The 24,777-nt window shown below is 38.5% G+C and overlaps 1 long non-coding RNA gene across 1 annotated transcript in view; it reads right to left on the bottom strand.

Annotated features, from left to right (window-relative positions):
• The window catches only part of LOC136358377 (uncharacterized), a 108,703-nt gene that overhangs the window by 29,515 nt on the left and 54,411 nt on the right, over window positions 1-24,777 (bottom strand). The window contains exon 3 of the long non-coding RNA XR_010743071.1: window positions 16,942-17,043. This is a non-coding gene — a long non-coding RNA (uncharacterized lncRNA). The remainder of the gene's footprint in view (window positions 1-16,941; window positions 17,044-24,777) is intronic.

Below are 24,777 nucleotides of genomic sequence, written 5' to 3'. Positions count from 1 at the left end.
CACAGACTGTCCAGCTCCCACCTATGCTTTGCACATGTTCAAGTGCAAGGCATATATAATGATTAGGTAATTCATAATTTAATTTGGAAACTGTTCCTATCTCACCCAAAAATAATTATAGTTTGATATGTAGGGTTCATATCATTGATAAATAAAGAACAGGCATGTTCCTGTGAAGCAAGCAATAATCAATTCTGCAACAGACAGGCTCACTCATCCTGACAGTAGAAGGGACCAGAGCAGTTCCTGGCTCATGGACCTGGACAGAGACCTGTAGACTGCTGGCAAGGATGGAAACACAATGGAGCCACAGGAGATCACAGCGTTTTGTGAAGTTAGGCACCATTTCCTACAGCTCTGCTTGCATTTCAGAGACTGACTGCAGATCGTTGGCAAGGACAGTTGCATTCCACACTCATTGCACTCCACATTCAGGCAGAAAATATTTTAGATTTCTATAAAATCATCCTATCAAAATGAATATATTTTATCAACTCAGATCTGGAATACATGCATCCTACTAGCGCTAATTATAACAAGACATATGGTGAAACAGCATTTTAGATTGAGACAGTTTGGGGAATTTCTCTGCTATGATTTCTTCTTGACACTGGAATCTTATGGACATCTGTCAGGATGTAAGTTCCAGCAGGAATGTGGCACACTCCACTCCTTCTGATCCTTTTCTTCCATATTGACATAAAACCCACAGTAGGTGACAGAAAAGTTGCTTGCACCTGGTTCATGGCTAAAAATACTGAGCCATTAAACTTTGATGATCCTCCATTTAAATGGAGCACACTTGGATAAAAGATGGCAGTTATCCAGAGCAAATGGTTATTTCAAGTCTGATTCCCAGGAAAGATAGTAATTGAACTACAGATTAGTTACCAAGAAGCACATCATCTGATACACCTTATCTAAAGATACCTGAGATATAACAAGGGACTTAAAGAAGTTGTTTCCTCTGAGATTACTTCATAAGAAAGAAAGAGGGAGCAGACAGGACAGAGAAAAACTCAGTGGTTCAGACCTGAAACTGGAGAAATGTCACAGACAACACAGAAAATTCTGACCAAAGGAGAGAACCATCCAAGTTAAAAAGGAAACTTAAGCAGAAGGCTGAATGTGGAAATACTTTGTCCACAGATGTGTGCTTCAAATGGTAGCTGACAGAAAATGACATAATCTTTATCACACATTTTTTCACCTCAGCTATTTCATATTGTTGAGAAAATAAACTGTGGGTTTATGTCGACCATAATGTGGAGTTCTGGGAAAAGATATCCATAGAGAAGTAGGGGAGGAGGCAATGGGCTCTAGGAGTCTTCCTTTTCTGAAACAATAGTAGATAAAGAACATATCAAAGAAGTGTGCCAGAAAGAGGCTAAATCATACTGAGGCTAAATCATAAGAAAGCTTAAAACATTTAGATATCTTGTAATATTACCCAAACACAGCAGCTTGGAATGTACAAAGAGAACTGAGCTTTATCAAGGCTATGACACACACAGTCCTAGTAAAATTAATTCATCTAGCCTGCAGCTATGTGTTCCTTTCTTAGCACACTGGTTCCCCTTGTTATAAGCCACAAAAGTATTTCTGTCACAGGCTCTCCCTTTCACAACAGCCAGTCTTCACACAGGCCTCAATTTTAACTGCTCTTGTGAATCATGCCAAGGTGCAATAGATGGAGAGAGATGCCTTTTTGGTCCTCTCTAAAGCATCCATCAGAGACCCAAGAGGTCCATGGACTTCCTGAGTGCAACAGAAAAACCACCTAGTGCAATTTTTTTGCATTTCATGGCCATGTGAAATGGATCATGGATCACAGGTGGATCACAGGTGCAGGCAGCTTCCCTTGCTAGGTCTGGCTGCAGGCACTGGGGACACCTGTGCTATAGCACCAGTGGAAGGGCATTTTATGCCTTTCTCCACCAGTGCTGGGTGAGACACGTTTTTGTCAATGTGCCTGGAGTGCCCTGTATCTTCATGGAGAATGGCACAGTTCTCCTCTGGAAATTTACAGAAACTGTGGAAGATCTGTATCAAGCAGTCAACATGCCATCTTTTAACACTCAGCATGAGCAGAGTGGTGGCATAGAATTTAAAATCCTGAAGTAAAAAAAAAAAAAAAAAAAAAAAAAAAGGATGTTGATTTATGACTACAAACATTTAAGACCATAACCTCTAGAAAATACAGGTGGAGCTTCACCAACAAAAATCATAAAAGAAATTCATCTGTAGAAAATTCATCACAAAGATACTGAATGAATTCTCAAATAAAGGACACGTTCCCAGCCATTAATTAATCTATATTATTTAACTTTTTTTTTAAGCTGGTGCTGAGTTCTGTGAGCTGTGGGAGATTGCCCACAAATGTTTGTCACCAGACAGTGTGAAGAGATCTGTGTGACAGAGACTTCCCAGGACAGACCTCGAGAACAGCACAGAAATCAGACTCAAATTCTATCTACGAGTTTCTTTAAAGAGCAGCGAAATATAAAAAAATGGTTAAAGAAAGTACAAGTGCTAGGAAAACAATGTGATATTTTGTCTATTACATCATTCCAGCTTCTAGTGCCATGTAGATAAGTGACTTCATAAGCCAGATGTTCTGACTTTGTGGTTAACACTGCTTGATTGATTTTCTGCTCGGGATTTTAACTGGTCACTACATCTGTGGTTCAGACCATGGGCTCATTTAATTTCCTTCTCTCATGAGCGTTTCCATGCTTTCTACCATGCAGGCCACTACACTTGAAGTAACTTTTGCCTATTACTTCATTTGATTCTTCCCATCTTAAAACTCAGCATTGCTCCAGAAAACCTCTGGGAAAGTAGCAATGAAAAGATTAATGAATGTAACTTTCAAATTGTGCATGTGCTCAAAAGCTTGATCCAAAATCCCTTTGCTGACTAAGCAGAAAAACAACATAGATTTGAGTCAGATATATTCCACCTCCAATGTGATTTTGTTGTGGGAGATGCCAGAAAATTTCATGGCATTTGAAAACTCAAAAGTGATATAAATTAGGTTTGAACTTGAGATCCTATATTACCAAGGTTTGTTTCCTGATTTAATTAAAGCAATAGTGTTTTCATTGCAAATACAAACAGTTGTTAATTTGACAATGACATTTGGAATTATATTTACACAATGTGCATCAAAATATTTTTGCCAGTTAACATGTGTGGTTATTCACAAAAATCCAGTGTATAGCCAGAACAGAGTTTAATATTATAGTACCAATAAACATTACAGTCCCTTTTGATAACCTTCATCAATCTCACCAGTCCATGATTATGCCATTCAATACTGTGAAGGTAACAGCAGAATCATTAATTTTTCACAAAGTCATTCAAACATCTTTGGGTGTTTGATAGATTTGTCTCTCACCATTGTCTGTAAATACGAAATCAAAAGATCAGCTTTCTATACCATAAATATCACCAAAACTTTAAGTTCACAAGATGGATCAGAGTCTTAAAAGACTCTTTCACATCTTTGAAAATAGGATCAAAACTATCTATGTCGCCACTGATCAGCACAACAGGACTGCCATTTGTCATTCCCTGTCTTTATTTCCTCCAAAATTTCTTGATCAGATAGCATAGGATGAAGCCATCCTTATTGGGAGCTTTTCATTTCCTCTACCTGACAGCTGTTGCTCAGAACAAAGCCATTTCCATGGTCTGCACTTATTTGCCCCAGCATGTACATCAACACAGTATCCCAAGTATTAGGTCTTTCTGCTTGGTTCCCGTAGCTCCTTTTAAACTCTTATTTTAAGACAGTCTGAAGACCTTGATTATCTTTCCTTACTCACCTCAGTATTCAGCATGACATTTTCTTCCTCTCCCCAGAACACATAAGATGTAAGCCCTTCAGTGACTCTTCATAGCCTGCAATGGGAACTTCTTGAGGATGCCAACATGGCAGCCAGCCTGCCTTCTGGTTTATCCAATTATTCTTCCAGGTAGAAGTCTGCATGCACACCATCCTCTTACTCTCCCATTTCAAGCCTTTTCCTTTAACTGTCCTTATCTGTTGTTCTCCCTTGTCAGCTTTAAAAGGTTCATTCCCATCTCATACATTTTCCATCCTACTCCACCAATTCTCAGATTTTTCCAACATATCTTCTGATGTCCCCAGAGAGTCCCCTCACCAGCAACAGACTTTTCCAAAAAAATGCTGCAAGTCTGTGACTGTCTTGCCCCTCTTTTTGCAGTTATTAGATCCAACATTCTTAATCAGTTCCAGTTGAGGTGCAAATGTTCAACCACAGGAAATTACACTTTGGTTTATTTGGCATCCCTCTGACAAACAATCCTTCACAAGATTGTACAGGGTACGTCCTTCCAGGACTAGAACACTTTCCAAAGCCTTGGTTTGATTACCCAAAATATTTAAGGGTGCAGAATCAAATTTTATTCTTAAAATGTTCCTAATCTTTTACAAGTCATTATATACTTTACTTAAACCTTCCACCTCAGTGGTGAAGAGATGTGTCCTACACACGTTGTGAGACATCCTTGGAGCTCCTTACTCACATGGACTCAATTAGAGCACAGGCAAGTGGGGCTCAGCCCCTTCAGGCTCCCTTTGCTGTGGTGAGGTGTCCTGACAGTACCTTTGTAAACTTCATTGCTTTCATTGCATGGCTTTCTTTAAAAAAATAACAATTCCACTGCAGGCCTGGCTCTTCAATATGCTTAAGGTTAAGCATGTAAATATTTCAACTGATGTGAAAGAAATCGCCTACATGCCTGCACATGTGATTAAATGCTTTGGTGGATCAGGCCAGAGTGCCAAACACATTGTTGAATCAAGCAATGAGTACGTATATAAACAAGATCTTTATGAACTGACACAAACATAGCACTTGTATTTCTTTAAGAATCTCTTCTTTAAGAATAATTGAGTTCAGCCTGGCTTAAAAGCACTGGTTTTAGTAGGAAAAGGCTAGTAATTAATTTAGCCTTACTTCTTTTCTGATGTGACAAATTCCTTAAGTAAAATTCTGTGGTGTTAATTTTATTAGTCACAGACATATTTTCATCAGTTGCTATACAATGTCATATGATGATTTACAGTATTGACAATATGCAAAAACTTTACAAATATTTGGATTTCTATTTTTACCAAGCTTCAGTTGCTTTTATGGAGGATGGTGTTTGTGTTATTGGCCACTGGAGCCCAGCTAAGAACATCAGAACATTTATCCTGCCCTGCCCCTGCAAGTAATGAACTCTTTTCCAGGCTGTAAAATGTTGGTGTTTTGTGGTTTCCTGAAACGGAGATAGCAGCTAGCTGTTCCTGCTCCCACTGAACATGGTGTCAGGGTTGTCAGCTTGTATCAGAGATTGCAGGCCCCTGCAGGCATCAGTGCAGAATTAGGGGAGGAGCATCCCTTTATTTTATTTTACCATCGTGACTACACCACTGCAAGTAATCTCCAGTGGATTGACAGCTCCACTAATAGTCAGCCTGTTAGCCACAACTTCATGCTTCAGGACAAGTAGCAGTGACGCTTTTATAATATCAAAAGTAAACAGGGATTTACACCTACTATTTTTATCTTGATTCTGTTTCTTTTAGTAGTGAACTTACTTTTAGTAGATGCTATGAATTTTCTTAAAACTCATAGCACTTCTTTCTTTGCTCCTACTTCTATACTGATACATATCACAAACCATTTTAAATGGCATTAAACTTGCCCCTCCAAAAGTCTCCCAATAAAATTCCTGCTTTATTCAGTCATTTATTCTGCACTTTGAGAACACAGAGCTTCCATTGATTGCTACACATTCACATAACTGGGATTATTCATGTGGAGTAAGAAAATTGATAAAAAATTAGAAGCAACTATTTTTGCAAATGGATGTGGAAATATTCTAACCTCTCCAGTGCTGACCTCCTGTCTACAAGTGAAGGTTCCATGCACCCCAAATGTGCTAGCCTTAATGAGAATGATCTCTGCAAATGTGCTGCATGTTGCTGGGAAAGGAAAAGACTCCAATGCTCTCTCTTGTTAACCTTCTTCTTTGTTTCTGCCCTCTCCAACTCAAATGTTTTCTAGATATTTTTCTGGCAGCTTTAGCAGCATTAATGCATTCCAAACTAGAAAAGTTTCTGCTTCAATATCTTACAACTAACTCAATATGTACTGACCTCAAACCCAGGATAGTAGTAATTTGATATTGCAGCTCATTATTGTTACTCCCAGCAAGTTTCCCCTTGGAAGTGCCTGATGCTTCCCCCTCCCTCTCACACACCCTCCCACCCTCCATTCAGAATTTGGTTTTAATTGTTCGGGAGAAAAATTCAGACTGTGAGCCAATGATATATTTCCAGGGGGTACAAGATATTAATAGAGCTACATCGTGGCCCCATATATTGTAATAAACTGTGCTGTAATTTGTTTACCCACCGTAGACAGTAACTAACATTCAGATAAATGGAGTTGGCGCCTGTGAGATTTATGATATACTTCTGTGCTTAGCAATGTTTAATCAGGGAGTTAAAATATTACAGTGTAAAATCCTTTACAAGCATGCACAAACAGAGAACTACCATTAGAGGCTTGGCAGACATACACGGTGTCAAATAGTACCTCCAGACACTCTCAAAACACAAAGAGGAATATTCAAAGCAGCTACTAACTGACTAGCATTATTTGAGAACCACGTCAGAGCTCATTTTTTTAGGGGGGCTTGCTTTTGAAGTGACAGAATGATAGGCAGGGACAAGTGGGCTTGTCTGCAGAGCCCATCAAAGCTGAAAGAAGTTGGGGTGGGTGGAAAACGTTGGGGTGTGGGGGGGAAGGGAGGTGAATTTTGGTCAAAAAGGTGGTGGATGCCTGTCACAGAGCTTAGACTGTTTGGATAAGACAGGCTAGCATGTGGGGGGATCAGCATGAAGCATCACACCTGGAGGAAAAGACAACTAGCTCCAGCCTCAGTGCCATAAGCCTGGCTCCACAAAGTCTAGCCAACATCTGGAATGGATATCAAGAGACACAGTGCAGCCCTGACTGGCGCTCTACTCTACCTTTGTACTTTTCACTGCAAATTGAAAAGCAAAACAGACATCAAGGATATATTTATATAACTGTCTTCAAGCTGCATTTTCTACTCCCATCTGCTGCACATGATAAGTTTCAAGTGTTTTCTAATAAAAAAAAAAGGAATTTTTTTTTTTTTTTTACTCCTTGTTCAGTATACAGACTGACCTTTTTTTATTCACAGTTTTAAAGGAACAGTAAATATTTTACAGCCAGAGGAAGTGTCAGCACTGTAAGACTTTCTGCTATTGACATTATTTAACCACGCTGGCTATTGAGCCAAATGTGACAGGGTGTGAGTCTGTGCGTGTGCAGATGCCTGCATTTGCCTCAGTGTGCAAACGAGCTCGTTTGTGTGCATTGGTATGAGCACGTGTGCTTTGAAGAGGAACGTTCCTGAGAGTTTTTCACTTTATTTTCACATCATGCTGCTGTTATGTCACTCAAAGGGGGAGGTGAGCCCTGTATGTTCAAACAAGAGACCCTGCGGTAAACTGCTCCTCAGGAGGGACATGCTGAAGGAATGCAGCCTCCATATAAAAAGGCTCTGGTTTTGCTCTCTGCTTCCCAGCTATGTAGCAGATGAGACCAGACCAGCCTTCTAGTCAGGTTGATTAATTATGAGGGAAATAACCAGGGTGAGAAATGGTTACATTTGACTGTGAAAATTTGCCTTCTGACCACAAAACACCAAGCTGGGCCTGGCCAGACATGGGTTTTGGCAGAGACATGGGCAGCATGGATTGATGCCCTCCTCAGGAAAACCAGAAAGGCTCAAATATTACGAAATATATTCTGGATCACATGGGGCAGTGATATGCATGAGAAGTCATGAGAAAGTACAGTTATCTGAAGCAGTCAAGTTCAATCTGTGAGAGACAGTAGGAACCAGAGGTATACATCCAGCCCTAATATCTCCTCTTTAGGGGAGAGCCTGATCCCTATCTACCTCATTTATTAGTCTAAATTAGAGACAGCAGCATTAGCTGGAGTGGTACTCCATGTAAAATGTTCAGAAAAAAAAAAGCTTTTTTAGTCCAAAGGTGAGAAGTTTCACCAGTACAAGTAACAAAAATAACAATCCTAGAGAAATTGGCTGGAACATCAAAACTATTATTTGCTATTACTCGTTGCTCTCATTAGAAAGGGGAATCATACTGGGAAGAGCTCCAGTTTCTCCCCATATTGAAAAATTCCAATATTCAGCTGTTTTAGTACTGTGAACAGGAGATAGGGATGTAAAACATGATGTTCTTTTTTGACTGCACAATTCATCTTAGAAGCCTGGAAAACCAGTAATATTTCTATCCACTCCTTTGTAAAATACATATTACTCACACATTGCAGGGAGAGCATGAGGCTTAAACAGTGGTCGTAATTAAAATAATCCTGAATTTTGTATTGGAAATTTACTGCTGTGTAAATAGACATCTACTGAGGGAGAATTTTTTTTTTATTTTCTACATGGGAAACAGTACTCTTTTTTCCATAAAATAGCATTCAAGGAAAAATATGCTGTCTTTAATAGAGTTTTATTTTTTAATAAAATATTTTTAAAGTGAAAAAATATTGTTTTCATCAACATTTCTTATACAAAAAACCCCATAATTTTAATTCATTTTACTTGTAATATGCTTCAGACTCTTCAGTTGAAAAGTGCTGTATAAAATAATATATTAATAGCATGGTAAGAAGATATACATTGGGAGATCCCATGAGTTTCAAAAGACATAGGAGCTATTTTTAGCTGAAGTTGTCTAAAGCAATATCTCAATCAGTACAATCTGAAAAGTGGATTATTCCATAACATCTATTAAAAATCTTTCTGTGTTACCTAATGAAACATTTGCTCTCTTCCATATTATGGAAGCAAATACAAATATCTGATTTTAATTTGCTGCTGTGTCGTCAGTAGAAATCATTTTGTTAGACAGCTTAGAAATTTTTGTATTTGGGGCACATTTTTTACCATTTAAAAACCTATAACTTCACTCTATTTGGAAAATGGAGTAACATAGGATCTGTGAAGTGAAACTCACAAGAAAAAGTAAAGCTGGTGAGAAATCACAAAAAGGAGAAGCCTATTCTTTAACTGAAACCAGTCACTCTGAATGAATCAGGCAAATTTCACAGATTAAAGAAAAACCTCGTAATTGCTTGCTCTCCTAATTTTGAAAATATGTTTTTCCTTTGAAATCTTACTGGCAAAATTCAGGCATATTCCCAATGTAAATTTAGAGTTTGCTACATCTGAAGCTATGATCCCAAGTGAATTCATCATGACAAAAGTAGCATATGACAAAAGAATTGCATGTGCTTTTAGTATAGAAACTCTGTGGAAAGAAACTCCAGGCCAGTGTTTGGACACAAAGAAGGAAGTTCTATTCCACAGCAGTATTTGAGATGTGTTTTGTCATGCACATCCATTCAAAATAAAAGCTCCATGAGTTTGCTTTCTGGATACTAGGACATTTCATTTCCCTTTTAACAGAAGGGATCACAGATCAAAGGAAAGCAGCCAGGTGGGTCAGAGGGAAACACCAGCATTTCCTGACCCCATCACTTGTTTACAGATAAACACCAGACAGCTGTAAAAGTGACGAAATATTTTTACAAGACCAACAAGGAAATGGAATTGAATAAATCTAAAGAAACAGAAATATATGTATGAATTTGAAAGTTTTGAGGTTGTTTAATAATGTTTCATAGTGATTTAGAATACCTTCAATATTATGTCTCTATTGTTCATTTGTATTGTCTCATTTATTAAATTCACATGAAAGAAGTTTTACTCTACAGAAAGTCTAAAGAAACCAGAAAGTCTTTATGTAGTTTGTAGTGACTTTGCAGGGAGGCTCTGCAGCAGATCATGCTACCAGGTCACCTCATACAACACAGAGAGTAATGACATCTGCACACTGCAGAGTTAGACATCCCACACTGTAAGGCCCTGACTGCAAATTCAACATCAAGATTACATTAAACTCCTAAAATACACTGAGTGAGGTTCAGTTTCTCAGTTTGTTCCTCCCTCATGTTTCATGTGATGTGTTTCTCAAACAGGGAACCTGCTCATTCTTTCTGTTTACCAGTATCTGCCTGATAAAGTAGAACTGAAAACACTGTGTTATGCTGGAACGTGAAGAAGTTCAGAGTTCAAAACAATTGCTTGCTACAAAAATAAAGGAAGGCCTCTCCTATGAAATCTATGAACTCGAAACAGGGATACAGAACTAGTCGTTGCCAATAACTTTAACTTCATTTATCTATATTTGGCAAAAATTGTGCTGCAGCTGGAGATGAAATGCTGAGCTAAATAACTGCAGCGACGTGAGCTTCAAAACAGCAATTACTAAGCTGTGCTGCCTTGTGTAAGATTTTACTTTTATTTATTGTATTTAAAGAAACTCTGTATCTATGTACAGTACAACAAGAACTGAAGAACTGCCTGACCAAATAATGCCTGATTGCAAGGCATCTCAGCTCCACTGTCAATATAACTCAGTGTTTAGAAAGGAAAACATGTTTTTCATGAAGCCAGACTACAATACTGTGCATGGCAGTTTTATAGTTCTACATACCTTTATATTGTCTCTAATTGCAAGGAGTAACTCATATTAAAACTAAATTTGGCTTATCAAAATCAATTAATGTATTTTTTTCTTACTGTTAGAAAAGCTAGTAGTTTCAATAGGCTGAAAGAAAGGTGCACACAATCCCTTTCTTTATGGAAACAAGAACAAAAAAAAAACATATTAAGAATGTTGTTGGAGGAACTGCTCACCAACCCTATTTCTATAATCTATTTCAAAAAGAGAATAAGAAATCTGGGGGCATCTCTTCTTTCCAGGTGGATGTTTTTGTTCTCAAAAGAGAAGACCAAATAGCTGCAATTATGGGTGTTCTGTGGTGCTAACTCCACATATGTCTCTACTATCATAGTGCAGCCTCACAGTGGCCTCTCTCTAAAGCACTTCATCTAGGGACATGTTGACATTTCAGAGAAAGAAAAGGAGAAAATGAAGTGACATATGAGTATTCCTCTAGTTGTCCAAGAAAATGGATGCTGACGCCATAAATCTAGCTCCTTCCCAAAAAGTAATGTGACTGAAATAATATCACAATGCCAGAAAAGCTGACTAATTGTCTGGATTCCAAAACTGACATAATTTTTCCAAGATGACATAGTATTATTAGTAGTATCCAGTCCCTCAAACAGTGAGTTTTATCCTCATTTACCATATTTCTAATTCTCTTTTCTCACACAGAGAAAAAGTCTGATAAAGAGTCCTCTCTTCTTTCATTTTCTTGGTCATTCATGAGATTTTTAACCCTTACAAATACAGACTCTTCCACTATCTCAGTCATTTTCTTGATGCAGTCAGCAGTATTTCTTTGAGACAAACTGCCTTTCAGCAGATGGTTCCCAAACATTTAGGGCGACTGGATCATTGCTGTCCTTCAAATTGATCAAAATTAATGAATATTAATACTCTTATCATCAACTTGAAGGTAATAGAAAAATTCTTAATACATTTCCAGATTTCATTTGCAGATCATCTCCCATGACTACATTGACTGACCACGAGTCACTGGTGAATACAAATCTACTGATCTATTATATGCAGAACTGGTGACATTTTTTCTTCATAATCTGCATCCTGCAAGCATCAATGTCAGAGAAAGTAGCCACTTAAATATTAAGCAATATGACCTACTATAACCCAACTTCTTCAATGTTAGAATTTTCTGTACTTAGAGAGAACCAAGCTGGATGTTTATGTGTCCTGGAATGCTTCTACATTTATTTCAACATCCTGGTAAAGGCAAGAGATGGAGCTTTGCCTCTTGTCACGTCCTCTCAAAGTTTGGGCCCACCTGGTTTCATTGAATAAACCTTAATCCAGCACTATACACAGAGATATGTCTTTTGCTCTGATTTGGTACTCCAGTAGACCTGGTGATTCCATCCTCTGTTAAATTGGTTCATTTCTGAGTAGAAAGGAAATCAAAGCAAGGTGGAGCAAGCCAAGGAAAGGAATAGGAGTCCAGTATGGACCTTCAGAATTTTTGTGGGAATTTATCCACCTTTCATTGGTGGATATAGCCTGTCAAAGCCTGGCTTCTCTCTTCATTTATCCATACTACAAGTCACTCTTGCAGTTCCATAGACATAACGTAGAAATATAGAAATGTTTCAGTGTTAACCTACAACTGCATCACCACCAAGTCATCTATAAGCTATAGTTGTTCTTACAGTTCCTGTTAGTATAAGCGATCTTTCAGAATGGAATTGAGGCACATGCATCTAGCAGCCATTTGTATCCCTAGACCAGCTCTGTTGTATTGACTGAGAAGCTAATTCTGAAGTCCCTCCAACCTGATATTCCAGCCTGAGAAGGTCAGTGATTAGCTGCTCTTCGCAGCCAAGTCCTCATATCTTGAAGGACATGAAAACCACATCATAGTTTACTCTTCCTTTGCAGTCACTAAGGGATGGCAGAGTTAAACATTTCAACATTCATCATTTTAAACTCAGTAAACCAAACAAGCCAAAGTGTTCCAACATCAATGCTAATGCTTTTAAAATACAGTTTTGTTTTCTGTTTTTACATCAGAAAGCTCATATTTACATGGACATCCTGCTAAAAGAGAGAGACTGCACACATATTTCCAGGGTAATCTGACTTGCACCAGAGGCTTCTAGGGATTAAGAGACTGGGTGTTAAGGATGTTGACACTCTGATATATGGCTCTCTGCTTCTGCTTTAACATCTTACAGCCATTGCAAATGTTCAGTGCTGTTTGGGCTGTGATGTTTCAACATAACATGAAGCAGGAACTACAGCAACATATAATTTACATTGGAGAGTCTACATTTTACTTTCACATACAGAACACATCGAGAATTCTTCCTTTTAAAGTAAAGTTTCCTTGTTCATTCATCACACAACACTAATCACCACCACTTAGGTGTCTCAAAGAAAATGATGTACCATGTATCAGAAAAACTGACAGGGCAAACGACTGAAATTGAACACATCTGTACAAATTGTGAAGAAACTGCAAGACTCTTAAACAAACAATAATAATGGCAGACACATTTCTTCCCTAAAAATGGAATCATTCCCCTGTCATTTACAATAGTTTAGTATTTATGCACCTCCATGGTTATTCAAACCACTCTTCTTGACTTGTTCAAGGTGTAGATTATGGCTCTGTCTCTTTGGAAAGATCAACAACTAGACAAGAACATAACAAAATAATATCCTGACTAACTTTTTGTGTTTAGCAGGATAATAGTACTAAGGAATCTTCCCTTTTCTAATAAGGTTACATTGTGCCTCAGAAAGATTTTTCGTGCACATGAATGTCTGATTGCATTTACTCTTTGCACTGAGCTCACTCTCCATTATCTAATTCACTGCCTAGAAGTGAATTAGGTCATTATCTTCTGTTCCATTCTTAGCTATTAAATAGGAAACACTATAGTGTTGAAGCTTGTGTTAATGTATATGATTACCTTGGTAATAAAATCATTTGGTATATTCTACTTCAAGTTGCTGATATGCATTGGTTGTTCTTTGTTCTCTATAGAGTTTTCCTCCTCTGGGCTACAGTGTCAACTCTCATGCTCCCAGTTCTTCTGCAGTAGACTGGACAGAAAGTCTATGTCACCTCCACAACCACTCAGAGACACAAGAAAATAATAAGTCTTCTAAAACAAGGAGCTTCTTCTGGAGCAGAAAGACTTTCAGCTGAAATTCATGCAGTAAGATATAGACAACTCATAGTTTTTCCTGCTCTTGTCTCAAACAGATTTTGTACTTTGCCCTTGTAGAGACATGCATCTTCATTCACATGGGGTGCTGACATACTTTTTTCATAAGATAGCTGCAGTGCAGGTAAATTACTGTCACAGCAGTAAAGCAATTCCCATTTCCACACTATTCTAATCTTCCTCTGCCTCACTTCAGCTCCTTATGCTGATTTGAGACAGTAATTCTTTCATTTTTATGCCAGCTGAGGGCCAGACTCACCAGCCTCTTAGCTTATGGTATATCACCTCTGTGAAGCTCATGGGTTCTTTTTGTTTATACCACAGAATTCACTTTCAGCTGTTAAAAGAAAAACTTAGCTCCACACATGGGAACATCCTGCCTTTTTCAAGCAAGCACAGCATTGCTGCCATTCTGGCCTGACTGTTGCCTGTGACTGTTCAGACACAAGGCAATGACAAACCTCACATTGAAGCTAAAGCATGTTACAAGGAAGTACGCAACCGATAGCTGGTAATATGCAATCATTTAAAAGGACCAGCAAAATCACATTGCACATCATGAATTGTGGTTTCAGCAAGGAAATAACCAATTAGATCATATAGTTTGATAGCAAACAAGTTAGAACAATAGTTTCTGAAGAGAAACTATTGTCCTATCTTTTCTAAATAAGAAAAAATAAAATACATGAAAAACAATTTATGAGGTTTACTAGACTCAAGGCCCTCAATTTTTATTTGATTGGTTGGCCTGTTGGGTTTTTTGCTTGTTATAGAGTTATTTTGTTTCCTTATAGAGAGTGCAATATTATTAATGACAAAAGATATACTGTGGATAGTAGATCTGGCCTGAATATCATTCAACTAGCTTTCTCTATAAGGTCAGAAATAACAGTTACCCTGTTATTAAATCCATATTCTAGCACAAATACTTTGCTAGTACTTTTCTTCATATGGTTGACAGGAGTTGAAGAGAAGCAATAGGGAGGGACAATAACAGTAGAATCTCATTCATCCTAAAACATTGCATAAAACTTAGTTTGTCGTTTTCATCTGCCATGCTGAACTGTTTTCTCCTAAATTCCCAAGAGCAGCCAGGTGAACCAGGAAAGTGTAAGAGTGAAGATTAAACAGATTTCCTTTTCTACAATTGCAGTCAGATGAGGGGGGAGGGCTCCAAAGAACCCAGTTATTTTAACTGCTTTTTTTTGAGGAAAAAAATTATACATTGAGATGGTGCCTTTTAATTTGCTAATTAACAACTTTTGCTGTGGAGAATACTGCCAAAATGGCTGAGATTACTTGATAAAGATTCATTAGAGAAGAAGAAAAGTAGAAATTAAAGGAATGAAAATCTTAGATAATTTAGAATGTTCCACTGAAGTCAATAGAGCCAAGGATGCAATTTAGTGTACATAGTTTCCAAATTTTTGTTTCCTATATTCTCACATATTGCCTACTAAAGCAGCCATCATGAGCAACTTGATAGGTGCTGTGGGTTGATTATATGACAAATCAAGATCAGGTGAAATAACACACAGCATTTGCCAAGAAATATAATTTCGGGAATCCTGAAATTATTTCTGGATTTACACTGAACAACTGCAGTAAGGGCTTGAGAGCTAGATGCTGATAATGTTGCTAACTTTCATTCTGGTTACTTACTCTATTCCAGTTACTACAGCTCTGCTCAGACACATGAGATTGGCTCCATTCCCTCCTTCACTAAACACAATTTTAACTCATACCACTTTTCTCCAAAGAGAATGCCCAAAGATATTGAACTAGGCATGTAGACTATTCAGACACTCTCTACTGTTATTTTAATATTCCTTGAGTTGACAAGAAAATAGTCCAGTAGCCTAATGGCTACTTAGCTTGTAGACTACCTCAGCCTCAGGCACTGTTCTGAACCAGTCATGACACAACCTGAATATTATGTTAAAATCTTTCCTTTTTTCAAGCAAATGCCTTAACAATCAATCTAAACACTAACCTCCTCAGTCTGTTTCTGGTGATGTCTCACATTAATTGGTTATTTATCAATCCAGTTGAGCTCAGTGGTCAGGGCATTGCTCTAAGAAACATGAAAGTGGCTTTTCATCCTCTTCCACTGATAAAGTCATTAATGCAATTGAAACAATAATGACTTAACAGCATTTTTACCAGAACATATTAACCAGATGGCTCACATTTCTTACTATAAGTAAGACACCAGGATTTTGTCTTCCCTAGGAGAAAAGAGGGAATGTCTCCCACGTTGAATAAATGAATTATCAATACTTAAAGCAAACTAAGCATGGAGGAAGAAGAGGGGTGAAAAGGAAGTAACAATGGAAAATGACCCTGTCTCAGGTCAAATAGATAATGTTAAAAGTGGAATTAAAATTCAGCCTCCTGTCAGCCGAACACAGACCCAGTTACTACAAAGCCTTGCCTGCCCTCATTTCTTTTGTTGCCAGTTTTCCTGCCTTATCAGATACATTTATCAAGCCACTTCATGTCACCCAGCTCTAGAGCCCAAAAAATGCATTGACATTGAAATTGTCCCTAAGCTCCATTTCTAGAGATATTTCTTCCTCTTAATCTGGGGTAGGTTTTAAGATAGCTGAGGTGAAACATCCCTCCAGGTTGCAGTGTTTGAGTAAAAGAGTGGAGTATAGTGGTGACACTGAGCTAGGATGACTTAATTTCAGATGCCTGAATGGCACAAAAGAAACAAACCTCTATAATCCAGCTGCCCTGTCCATGTACAACATCTGTTTACCCTACAGAGATATGAGTTACCACACATTCCAAAATCTTCAGAAAAGGTATCAAATACACACTATTTTCACCACTTTGCAGTCAGATTCAAATTCATTTATAGGCTGCTATTACTCTACAATTCTTAAGAAACCCATCCTAAACTTTTACAGAAGTTTCAGTTAACAAAGACTAAGTTCCAACAACAGAGTAACCATCCTTAACAGCTGGCTTTTTAATGGCATCCAAGACAAAGAATAGAAAATGCTTCAGTGATGCTGACCAAAGAGATGTGTCATCTCTTCATGAATAAGAGAAGGGGAAAAGCACTCCACAACTGAGCATACTCACCAGCTGGAAGAGAGAGAGGCAGCAGGCAGGTGCAAAAAAAGCCATTTGGGGGCTCTAGCTGGTTTTCTCTGTATTCCAAAGGACAAACAGCAGAAGAGCTTTCTGTGAAAAGAAACTAATCTAGATTTAGTCCAGAAGTGACTAGTCAATTAAAAGGGACAGTATCCAAACTCGCACATTTTTAAGGATTAGGCCCATCACACACACACTGTTTTTCAATATTGTTCTCTGCAATAAAAACTGAGATTGTTTTCTGAACAGGATGCCAGCTGCTTCCTGTTCATGCTACTAATACATAACACTGCCATTGTATCACATCAAGGGATCCTCACTCTGATCACCAGCCAGCAGAACAAATGCACTATATTAAGTAAATCCTCATAAAAGGCTACAGAATCAATTGGTGTAATTCAGCCTAGTCACACTGACTTCAGCAACATTTTACTCCCGCTTAGGACCTAATCTGATTTGTAATTTATCTTTCACATGATTCACTAATTGCTCTACGCTTATACATCGGATATCCAATTCTATAGGCTATGCATGGATCAAATAGTTACACTTACGTATTATGAACTCTCAGGTGCATTTGCAATGAAAAAGGTACAAAAACAGCAGAAACCTTCCTGTGGCATGAGCTGTCTTGCTCTCCTTTGCCATAAAGAAGCAGTCTCTGACCTTCTGCAGCTCTTACTTCCCTCTCAAGAGGCGATCTTCCCCAAGAAAGCCACGGCCTCATTCCATGTAACTCAAAACTGCTGTTACCATGGTTAATATTTCTGACTTGATTGGCACCACTAGTAATTGAACTGCAGTCTCTTGAGCACAGCAAGCTCTATTCATTAGCCCCTATTGTGTTAGGACACTGCATCAACCCACATTATTTTTCTGTGTAAAGGGGACAAAATCAGCCATGAATACAAAGTTATGTTGTCACACAAAATTATGCAGTTTTGCTGTTGGATTAATTTTACAAAATAAAATTAAATATTGCACATAAATTTTATTTATGTCAATAACAGCACAATATGAGAAAAGGCACCTTCATTTTGACTGCATGATATTATGTACATCTAAAACCCAAAATAGTTTAGTATCAGCTTAATGAGGAGACTTTTGTTTTCATCACATATTAACAAAACCTTTGCAGTCTTCTGTCTCTTTTTCTCCTACTTTATATAGCGTTATGCTTTATTTGAATTTGGTGATTTGAGTCAATATGTGATGGAATGCTATATAAGTAATGGAAAAAACAATATACTAGAAGCTTTCCTTCTGGTAAGGAAACAGGACAGATAAGCTTGTAAATGCAGCTTTTAACTGCCTATTGAGACAAAGACTTTATGTATTTTATATATTTTAGTTGATTTTATAGATGACACTATGGTATATATAAAGAAATTAAACCAATTAAAAATTACTTCATAAACCCTGACAATTTTGAGCTGACAGTTTAATAGAAGCAGACAAAATATGAGAAATATTTTGTATTCTGATCTCATAAAACCTTCCATAAATTAATGACCTCCAACATCAAGAAGATGGCCATACCAGCAAGTTGTTCCAGAGTTATCCTTCTATTCATCCTATTATTTTTAGTGTAAGAGAATAAATTTTTAGTGTAATAATTTCATCTTTGCAGAAGTGTTTTCATATTTTGTCTGTTTTACTCCTTTTTCCTTTCTTCCTTAGACAGGACCACAAGAGAGATATCTGAGAAACATAGATTCTTTCCAATGAGGAAAAGGGCAAAAAAGAACACAGTAAGAGAAATATAGGTACTAAAAGAAAAAGTTTTGATTTACTCCATCAGCCTGCCTTGGCATTGTGAGACAGATCTCAGAAGACTGAAGAGCTTGCAGGGCTTCAGAAATGTGGATTAGAGAAAAGTGGATGCAAGACAGAGAGCAAGAGAGAATGTCAGATACTGACAGTGGACAAACTGCTTCTCATTGTAGCTTGTTATAAGTGGAGTGAGATATTCTTCACACTTTTAATGCCGAAATTGCCACCTTTCCACAATTTATACTTTGTGTGCAAAAAGCAGTAATTTATTCCAAATTCCTTCAGTTTCCAGCCTCACCTGAGTCCACTGTACTATGTAGAGACAAATAAGTTTACAAGGACAAGTCACACCAAACCATACACATTCTAGCAGAGATGCACTCATACAACACAACCATGCAAAAGATCAGCACTGACAGACTTTCCTCCCCAAGGTCATGGGATGGGTGGCCTGTCAGTGGGTCTGACTTGTTTCAGCTCTCTCTGAAAATGTTCAGTGCTTGGAGCATCACAAAAATCTAGTTGTGTCCCATTTTACACAAATGAGTATAGAAGCACACAAAATTGGTGGCACTATATATTTAGATCCTTTTCCATAGCATATAGATAATAACACTTATCTTTCCCTTTATCATTGTAAAGCTTACTTTGTATTTGCAAGGTACTTGGTTGATAAGACCCGCAGCTGCCAAAAGAAAATTCGTGGCACTGTGAAAACTCCTTATCTGGTGCATGCCTGCTGCTGGGACTGCATATGAGCACTAAGAGTGACAGACTGTGAAATGCAGTATTAACTGAACCTGCTTCATTCTGAGCGAGTGATTCTCTGATGCCTAATATGCTGGTTGAGCCAACCTAGCAAGGTTTGGAAGACACACACTATTTCCCCCTTCCCCACATCAAGTTTAGATTAGATGGTCCAATAGATTTAGTCATTAGAGAGAGGACTGGCCAGCAGAAAATAACAAAATACTCATTTCTCAAGTAAAAAGGGTTAAAACAAATTTTTGATCATCTCATTCAGCAGTCTCTGTCCATGTCATTCAATAACCAATGTAGGCACCCTTTGGAAAACCATTTTATCTGATCAAGTAATAATCTAGTAATCAAGTAATAAAATAAAATAATTTTCATAGCACACGTGCCAATGTATATTGTCAGCAGGAATCAGATCAAGGCCTGTGGCTCTCACAATACTAATGCATTCACACTTTTGATTACCTCATTTCCCAACTGTAAGTTGTTTTAAATGTAATCTTCCATTAATTTATCTTCTAGCCTAATCTATACAGCTACATGTCTTCTTATATTTAGTCTGCATTTTTAATTTAAACTGGTAACTTGATGCACCAGCCTACACTCAATACCAACAGCCATGTGCTCCCAGAGCTTTGGACATATGTGCTCCTCTAGCTTTCTGGGTTCGTTCTTTATTTCTCCAGGCCTCTATTAGGAAGAGCATTGCCAGCAAGTAGAAGGAGGTGATCCTGCTCCCCTACTCAGCCCTGGTGAGGCCACACTTGGAGTGCTGTGTCTTAGAGTTCCGGGCTCCTCAGTACAAGTGAGACATGGAACTCCTGAAGCAGATCCAGCAGAAGCTACAAAGATGATTACTTGACAGGAGCATCTCTCTTATGAGGAAAGGCTGAGGAAGTTGGGCCTGTAGACTCAAGAATAGGTGACTGAGAGTGGATCTCATCAATGTCTATAAGTATATGATGGGAGGATGCCAAAAGGACAAAGCCAGGCTCTACTCAGTGATGGCAATAGGACAAGAGACAATGGGCAGAAACAGAAACAGAACAGGAGGTTCCACCTCAATATGTGGAAGAACTCCATTGTGCAAGGGATCATGCACTAGCACAGGTTGCCTGGAGGGGCTGTGGAGTTTCCCTCACTGGACATATTCAAGAACTATCTGGACAAAATCCTATTAAATGTGCTCCATAATGACCCTGCTAAGCAGGAACGTTGGACCAGATGCCCTGCTGTGGTCCCTTCCAACCTTCCTCAATGTGTGTTTTCTGCTCTTCTTTTCACTGCCTCATCACCATGTGGGATTTGTAGCATTAAGAAGCTCCCAAATGGTCATTTCTGGCATACATTAACTATACACCCTTGTATTTCACAATTTACACAGTCCTCTTTAAGCTCCTGCTGGGACCACTGCAAGCAAATCTCATGTATGCGCAGACTGGTTATTTTCATGCCCATCAGCTTTCTTCCTTTTTGTTGGCCAACATGCCTGCTACATAAATAATCATGGTTTAAGAATAGAGCTAAATTCTATTTCTCTCTTTGACATGCTGAACTAACTGCAAATGTTCTCAGCTCAGCTTTTTAGAGCAGTTTGTAAACAGCACAAAAACCAGATGTGACTCAAAGGACACTCTCATGTAAATATAAAAAGTTATAATTCAAAGTACAATGTTAAGTCTCAGTAATTCACACCAATTTGAACTTTCCACTTCAATGACAACAACTCTGACCTGACAAATACTACTGTGTAAATTTGTATAAAATTGAGTGCATTACAGGGTCTCAAAATCATAGTCACATTATAATAACAGCATTGGACTTCTCCCTGAAGCCCAGTACATACACACAGATTTTCTAGAGTGCCTGAGGAATGTAGGTGCATAGGCACTGCTGAAGATCAGTGAGATTTCTATGGCTAAATCCCTAAGACATGTTGGAATCAGTCCCTTGCAATTACTAATTCAGGTACCATATACAACTATCCACTTCTATAGTTTAATATAGATAAAACAATAGGCTTCATTTGGACTGATTCTGAATCACACCTGCTTACATACCTTTACAGTGAGGTAATAGATGTTGGTAAAGTCGTCTCTAATGAGAGAGAGAACATCTGAGCCTGGCTGTGGCTGTTTCTTTTGCTTCCATTCTCTTGGGTTTTTTCTCTTCATCTTCAGTATTTCCCATTCTCAAGGTAATTTTTTCATGTGTGTTTTGGTATACACAGTGTTCTTCTTCTTGGCCACACACTTTTATCTCTGCATCACCAGGCTGAATTCGCAAGGAATTAGTGACTTATCTGCTTCCTTCTCCAAGTTGTATTTATGATCATGATGACAGCATTTGTGTTAACTCCTTCTTGTTTTCTGATAGAACTGAAGGAAAATTACTTGTGTTTGTTAGCCAAACACTAGAGAAGTTTTTGGAGTTAGAGATATGTCCGTGGTACCAGAACACAGTCAGGGACAAAAGAGGCAGTCATAAAACCCCTATAACTCATACCCATCCAGATTCACTCTCTCTCACTTTCGCAAACATGTAAGTGGGATTCTATCTTGGACAATCTTGCAGAGCCCACTGATCAGCAGCATTCATTACATTAGAACACTTCTATCCATTATAACACAAAATCCATCAGTGAAGGAGCAAATCATTCATATAACACCTGAGGCAATATCGTGCCTGCATTATGGAAAGGGAGTGCTTCTTGAGCAAACATGAAGTGCTGGGGAGAAATCCACAGCAGGAGACTGCACATGAGGTCTTCTCCCTGTGAGCCCCTGAGAGATGACAGACAAGGATACAGAACAGTGCTACAAACGGGCTACACAAAGAGATGTGCACTGGACTGCAGCTGCTTGGACACACTGCTCACTCCTACATATTGGACTCCAGTGAATAAAATGGTCACTATTTCACTCCATAAATGTGAGGAACAAGTGCAGCAGAGTCCAGGTGTATGAATGCACACTGAACCAAAGCATTTGAAACTGTTCTGTTTGAGTATTCAAACAAAAAATAAAAATAAAAGTCATTTTAGTAAAATATTATCTTAATGTTTGACCCATAGTCCCTAAGATATAAGCCATGTGAAGATCGAATACTCAGTGTTCAGCTCCTTCATAACTGGAAAGCAGCAAGATTTAATTATTTTATGGCTGGAAGATAAATAACAGTCCCTGTAGGAAACTGCAAGTAGTATTGCAAAAGATTAACCTTATTTGGTTTTGTTTTCTTTTACACAGGGTAATATAGTTGCTGAATCATTATTAATAATTGTTTATGTCACTGTAATGCCTTAAGCAACCCTCCAGGACAAATACTAAAAAGGATAAACCCTAAGCAATAGCTCCAGCAGAGCAAGGGAGATTTTGTTTTCCCTGAACCTGGAGCCTCTTGCACCTGCAGTTGAGCTGCTCCCCAAACTGCCAATGCCACCCGTGTGTGTATTACATGGGGTGCTACTGAGCAAGTGGTACTACTTTCCTCTCATCTGCTGTGGAAACTCAATCACCCTGCAGATCCTTAAGTCCCCAAGAGATCTGTCAAGGAAAATAAAACAAGCTTGGCATGCACTCAGCTATGATAGTCAATCTGAATAATTCCCTAGCTTTGGTATCAGGCACCATGCAGCTCCCACTCACCTCAGTAGGAGGGAACTGGCCCTGTGCATTGCCCAATTTATCAACATGATACATGAAGTCTGTCTGGAAGATAAACAAGGGGACATATTGCGGTGACATACGAACTCTTCTCAAGTCGTTCATCCTAGGAGATAGATTACATGATGAACATGTGCAGCATGCCTTTTCCAGCTTGTGCTTCTGAACTGAACTGTGATGTCCTTCCTGAAGAAAAGATGCATTTTATCTCACAGATAAAGCTGGATATCCTTCCAGGAGAAGCCTTTCAGAATTCAGTTCTCAGGTACTCAAGTGCCTAAAGAGAAGAGATTCATAACTCTTTGCCTGATGAGATTTTGTGTTGCCTTTCTCTTTGGGGAGAGGTAAAGTAGTACATTTCCATTCAGAGGAAGACAAAGGAAAAAGAGCAAGCCTTAAACCCTCACAGTCCCTGCATGCTTCCTACCAAAGCTATTTGTAAAGGCAAATCCACCTCAGTTCCATGCTTCCCCTCTAATTCACCATCACTTGAGAGGAGCAGACAACACACAGTAATTTTTAAAAGGCATTAGGAGTAATATTGTGACAAACAAGTCAGCAGCATTTCAACACCTCCAAACACAGAATGGCAGAAGTGTGCCTGTCAAAGCACAGCTACAGAACAATTTCTGGACTTGCCATCCACAGTGTAAAATACTATAGGTGGGAAATCTCCAGGAACCTGAAAGACACATAAAGACAACTTCCCTTCTCCCACCCAAATTGATCTGAGGACCTCTTTACTTCTTGTGTCTTTGAAAGCTTACCCTCCAAATGTAGTGGATGTTAGAGTTATTACAAAATCTGTTACACCTGAACTGTACCATCTGAAAATAGATTATCTGAAGATAGTAATATTTTTAATAACATCATTTCAAATTGTCTGTTCTGGTCTTGTCATTGATATGTTGTCATAGGCTCAAAATGCATTATAAGTATTGATGCTAAGTTTGTGTCACCTGGCTGGAGATAACAGGTTAGCATGAGAGTTTTAAGAAATCAGTCACAAAAAATATTACTCTTAAAAATAAATATATTAGTGCACGGGGAATACACAACCCAGATAGCTAGACTAACAAAGAGGTTGGCACTGGATATATTCTCAGACTGTGTTGAAGTATTATTTAAAATGCTAAGGTGCCTTAATCCAGCTTTTTACATTCACACCAGTTACTCCAAGGCTATAGGAATTTGTACCTTACCTTGTAGTCAGTAGGGAATTTGTATTATCTTGTAGTCGCAGGAATAGGCAAAAGTCAGTGTCCTGAGGCCCCCCAACTCACATCAGTTCTATTATCGGATTGATTACTGGTCCCCTGCAACCTTGCTCCCCTAATGCTTGGGCCTCTCTAGGTAGCACATTCAGGCTGGTGGCTCAGAGTTGTTCAGATATTGGGCCAGCTGGGTGCTATCACAAGGTAAGAGCATCCAGACCTGTCCATGTGGAGTGTCCTTTTGCCCTAAAGCATATAATTCAGCCCTTGAGATCTTAGATCCCCAATGGTAGCCACTGGGTTACCCCAGGGCCACCAGACCAGTGTTTGGCTCTACAGGGCTCCAAGGAAAAAGCAAAATGTATCAGTAATGGCCTATCTCTGCTCCAGCTGCATCTGTGTTCTGCTACAGCTAT

This window comes from Sylvia atricapilla, chromosome 3 (assembly GCF_009819655.1).
Source record: "Sylvia atricapilla isolate bSylAtr1 chromosome 3, bSylAtr1.pri, whole genome shotgun sequence".
NCBI classification, from domain to species: domain Eukaryota; kingdom Metazoa; phylum Chordata; class Aves; order Passeriformes; family Sylviidae; genus Sylvia; species Sylvia atricapilla.
This window is presented reverse-complemented; position numbering and strand designations above follow the sequence as displayed.